Source organism: Pteropus vampyrus, unplaced genomic scaffold (assembly GCF_000151845.1).
Source record: "Pteropus vampyrus isolate Shadow unplaced genomic scaffold, Pvam_2.0 Scaffold178, whole genome shotgun sequence".
In the NCBI taxonomy this organism is placed as follows: domain Eukaryota; kingdom Metazoa; phylum Chordata; class Mammalia; order Chiroptera; family Pteropodidae; genus Pteropus; species Pteropus vampyrus.
The window spans coordinates 842210-847369 of NW_011888959.1; the positions used below are offsets into that span (position 1 = coordinate 842210).

The 5160-nt window shown below is 45.5% G+C and overlaps 1 long non-coding RNA gene across 2 annotated transcripts in view; it reads right to left on the reverse strand.

Annotated features, from left to right (window-relative positions):
- Positions 1 to 767: 767 nt before the first annotated feature.
- LOC111746154 overlaps positions 768 to 5160 on the reverse strand; it is a 53325-nt gene continuing 48932 nt past the window's right edge. The window contains exon 3 of one of the 2 annotated variants that reach the window (XR_002782954.1): positions 768 to 1875. This is a non-coding gene — a long non-coding RNA (uncharacterized LOC111746154). Of the gene's footprint in view, positions 1876 to 2471; positions 3324 to 5160 lie in introns of those variants that run through there. The other variant, XR_002782953.1, reaches the window with a different exon arrangement.

Genomic DNA, 5160 nt, shown 5'->3' on the forward strand with positions numbered 1-5160 from the left:
ATCATTATATAAAATATACAGATTAGAAGTCAAAGAAAAAGCGAAGACGCTCTGATGTATTTTTCCTAATGGTCTCTGATCAAAGGAATCCACCTTTATTAGTGATTTCTTGCATGCTCTTTGAAAGTCTTAGGCTTATAAAGTAGTTCTTTGCAGTGGTCCCCAACTTTGTGGCACCAGGAACCGGTGCTCCTGTGAGACTCTAATGCCTGATGATCTAGGGCAGAGCTGAGGTGGTGATGCCAGAGCTGGGGAGCGGCTGCAAATACAGGTGAAGCTTTGCTCACCCGCCCGCCGCTCACCCCCTGTGGTGCAGCCCGGTTCCTAACAGGCCACAGACCAGGTCCGGTCTGTGGCCGGGATTTGGGGACCCCTGCTTTAAAGGACTCAAAGACTGTGATCTGGAGATCACCAATGAAACATACTCTATAAACACACAAATCAATAACATGGAGGAAAAAAAGACCTGAACAAGTAAAGATGAGGTGTGTTTCTGAACTGAAAGCACAAATACTATAAATATGCTGGTGCTATTTCTTCCCCAAATGGCTTTACCGTCAAAATTCACACGGGTCTCTTTATTTTTCTGGGTACTTGACAAAATAATCCTAAAGTTCACCTGGAAAAATAAAAAGCAAGAAGAATGAGAACACTTCCAATGAGAAAGGCTAGTCCTGCCAGCTACAGAACGTATGAAGTAACGACAGTGGACATGGACTCACCAGGCGAGTTGACGGGACAGAAGTAACAGCTCCCAAATCGAAAAGTATATTTATACAAGTGTAATATTTATACAAGTGTAATGAGAAAGAATGAAGCTCCAATCAATGAAAAGGGGAAGATTAGGTTAACTGGTTGGTTTACACGTGGGGAAAAGTCAATTTCAGTCTTCACTACACGTGAAGATTTGAGCCGGGTTTGTTAACAGTTAAATAAAAACAAAACAAAATCAAAACCCTAAATCTCCGTAGCTTTTAGAAGAAAAAGGAAGCATCGATTCTCAAATTAGAAAAGAATATTTAAAAACACAGCCCCTGAGGGATATTGCTCACATTAAAAAACGTACGAATTTATGTACGTTCCCTCTGAAAAAAAGGAATATAAATGCTATAAATACAAGGAATTAATAATATACTATGATTAATTGGAAAAAAACTGAGCCTTTGATGTTTGAGTGATTCAGTTCACAAAAGAACTATAACTGATTCATAATTGTACAAGAAAGTATTTCTTAGCCTATCACATCAGCAATAATTTTAAAAAAATGATAATACTGGTAAAAGCATACTATACCTCTGCCAAAGAATCTATAAATTATTCTGATCCTTTTGGAAAATAATTTGGTAATATGTATCGAGATCCTTTAAGTCATTTTACTTCAGACAATCCATTCTAGAAATGTAGCACCCATGAGAGAACATCACATTTTTTTAACTTTTAAACACTGTGCTAAAATACACATGACAAAGTTGGTCGTCTTAACCCTTTCGAAGTGTCCTGTGCAGTGGCGTTCAGTACAGTCACACCGTTGTGCCCACCACCGTCCATCCACAGAGCTCTTCATCTTGCAAAACAGGAGCCCGTCCCCATTAGACACTCGGTCCCCGCCACTCCCCCGGCCCCACTGCTCTGCTTTGTCGCCACGAGTCTGACTCCTCCAGGTGTCGCATGTAAGTGGAGTCATACGGTGTCTGTCCTTCTGTGACCGGATGACTCCACTCGGCGTAACGGCCTCCAGGTTCATCCATGCGTCCGCACGCCTTCCCTTTTTAAGGCTGAATAATATTCCACTCTACGGATGGACCGCGTTTTGTGTCATTCGTCCCTTGATGGACACTGGTTGCTTCCACCTTTTGGCTGACGTAAACAGTGCTGCTGTAACGGATACGCAAACATCTATTTAAGTCTCTACTTTCTATTCTTTTGGGTACATACCGGGAAGTGCAATTGCTGGAACATATAGTAATTCTATTTCTCATTTTCAGAGCAACTGCCACACGGTTTTCCACAGCGGTAACATCATTTTACACCAGCAGTTGCACAAGGGTTCCAATTTTTCTACATCCTCACCAAGGATTATTTTGTGTTTTTTTTATAATTAAAAATTTTTTTTATGGTGACATTGGTTAATGAAATCCAGTAAGTTTCAGCTGTACATTTTAACAGTAAGGCAGATACATATAGTTACACTGTGTGTTCGGCTCTCAGAGTTCTTCCTGTTCCCACATATTTGATCCCTTTACCCCATCTACCTCCCCCCCGCCCCCCAGGTAACCACTAGTCTAGTCTGTTGTCCATGACCATGAGTCTCTGTTTGTCTGTCCTGTTCATTTGTTGCTTTTAGGTTTATATCCCACATATAAGTGATATCATGTGATTTTCAACTTTGTCTGGCTTATTTTGCTTAGCATGATCTCGAGGTCCATCCATGTTGTCGCAAATGGCAGTCTTCCATCTCTTCTTACGGCTGATTATTTTTTTGTTTTTGTTTTTGATAGTAGCCAACCTAACGAGTGTGACGTGGCATCGCACTGCGGTTTTGATGTGCGTTTTCCTAATTATTAGTAATGCTGATCATGTTTTCGTGTGCTTATTGGCCATCTGTAGATCTTCTTTGGAGAAAAGTCTATTCAAGTCCTTTACACATTTTTTAACAGGGTCATTTGTTTTCTTGTTGAGTTGTAGGAATTCCTTATAAATTCTGGATATTAATCCCTTATCAGATAAATAATTTCTAAATTTTTTTTTCCCATTCTTTGGGTTGCCTTTTCACTTTGTTGTGTCATTTCGATGCACAGAAATTTTAAATTTTGATGTAGTCCAACTTATCTATTTTTACTTCGTTGGCTGTGCTTTTGGGGTCGTATCCAAGAAATCAGCAGCAAATCCAATGTCATGAAGCTTTTCTGCTATGTGTTCCTCTAAGAGTTCATAGTCTTAGCTGTTATACTTAGGTCACTGATCCACTGAGTTAATTTTTGTATGTGGTGTAAGGTAAGGGTCCAATTTCATTCCTCTGTATGTGGATATCCAGTTTTCCCAATACCATTTCATGAAGAGACCGCGCTTTCCCCATGAATGGTCTCGGCAGCCTTGTTGCAAACCATCTGACCATACCTGTGATGCTTTATTGCTGGGCTCTCTATCCGACTGTATCGGTGCGTCTGTCTGTACGCCAGCTGTTTTGATGGTGATAACTGTGCAGTAAGTTTTTAAAATCAGGACATGTAAGACCTCCAACTTTGTTCTTCTTTTTCAAAATTGCTTTGGCTATCGGGGTTCCTCGAGATTCCATGTGAATTTGGGGTTGGATTTTTCTATTTCTAGAAAAAAAAAACACCGACAGAATTTTGCCAGGGACTGCACAGAATCTGTGGATCCGTCTGGGCAGCGCTGGCATCGTAGCAATACTCAGTCCGCCGATCTGCGGACACGGGTGTGTCCTGGTTGGTGTCTTTCAGCCACGCTGCCTAGTTTTCAGCGTGCGGGCCCTTCACCTCCTTGCTTAACTCGATTCCTGACGGTGGTATTCTTTTTAAGAGCATCCCATTTTTATTTATGATTCTAAACATCAGAAGCGACCTTAATGTCAAAGGGATTACATAAAATATTACGCGCCCATGAAAAATCTTTGTAAATGTGTAAAATGAAAATATAAGTGAAAAGGTAGAATTTTCCAGAAATAATATAATTATAAAAATAAGCACTCCCAAAATCTTGACAGTAGGACAGTGCCGAGTGTTATGGCTATGGATGGTTTTTCTTTCTGACGCTGTATTTTTCAGTATTGCTAAAATAAGTACATAATACTGTCGTGAAAATTAGAAGCAACAGTTTGAAAAAAAATACAGGTTAAGTCACAGCAGGGAGAATCCCTTAACGAACGCCGCCTCTTAGGCACAGGCGAAGAACAGCGAAAGGGCTATTTATGGGAGCCCAAGAAACAGGATACAGATGGTTTACTGTAACGCATCACGGAGATCACGGATGGAAACACGCGCAACAAACGTCAGCCTGGATCGGGCACCACAAACACGACCAACACGTCAGAGGATGCCGACTCTCTGTCTCAAAGAGTCAGCGTGGGCTTCTGAGCTCCGCGCGGCCGTCGGTCACCTCTGCTTGCATGAGCTACCGGGGTCGTTAGTCTCCCGAGTGCCTTCCTCCCTGATGACACCAGCTCTCAGCAAATGCCACCCAGCAGCGGCTCCTCAAGCGGCTGTGTCACGGGCTCTGGGACAGAGTTTTCACGGCCTGCTCGGGGAGAGGCCGCCTGGCCATAACCCTGGGGCTGGACCCTCTTTCCTCACCAGCAAAAGGGAATGTACATGGTCCCCCCACCTCCTGGCTCATTCGGAGCCACAAATGTCACAGACGAGGTGAAGTGGGAGTCGGGAGGGCGCGGCTGTGAGCCAGGTAGGCTCCCAGCGCAGGTCACCTCCTTGGTCCAGCCACTACAGGTGAGTCGCAGGAACAAGTGACACCGAGCACTTCAGCGAGATCCCTCAGGCCGCAGTGTGGGGGAGCCACTGAGGGCCCCCCTAGGAAGCCTTCCCCATCCCTCTCCCCCAGGCCCGGGCCCGGGCCCAGAAGGTACACCGCACAGAGCCACGCAACCACCCCAGCTGAGTGGCAGACGACCCAGGCAGCAGCATCCGGTTCTGACCCCACAAGCCCCGACCACCCAGTAAACCTTCTGCAGCCCGTCGCCAAGAGCAACATGCCACCTCGTCACTGGAGAGGCCCCGTCCACCGTGAACACGGACGCCCTGTCCAGCATCGCAGCACGTCCAGCATCCCAGCCACGGCGGCCCCACGCGGCCGGACCCCATCTGTCACCTGCCTCCCCTTCCTGCCGTGGGGCGCACCGCGAGGGCCCGGGCCAAGCCTGGCGTGCAACGGCATCTCTGGGGCTCAGGGCAGCGCCCCAGGACGGAGGGCACAGTCTGTTCTTGGCGCATCCCCACCCGACATGTAACCACGGCCTCAGAGCTCTCAAACCGTTCCCTGTCCCCGTCACTCTGCGCCGGTCCTGATTTAAAAACAAACGGCCTGTGACACATCTCACTGATTTTATTTCTAGGGAGCATTTCTGAATAAAACTTACAAATTTTCCTTTCTAAATGTAGCCGCAGGTTTTATTTTTCCCATCCCCGGGCG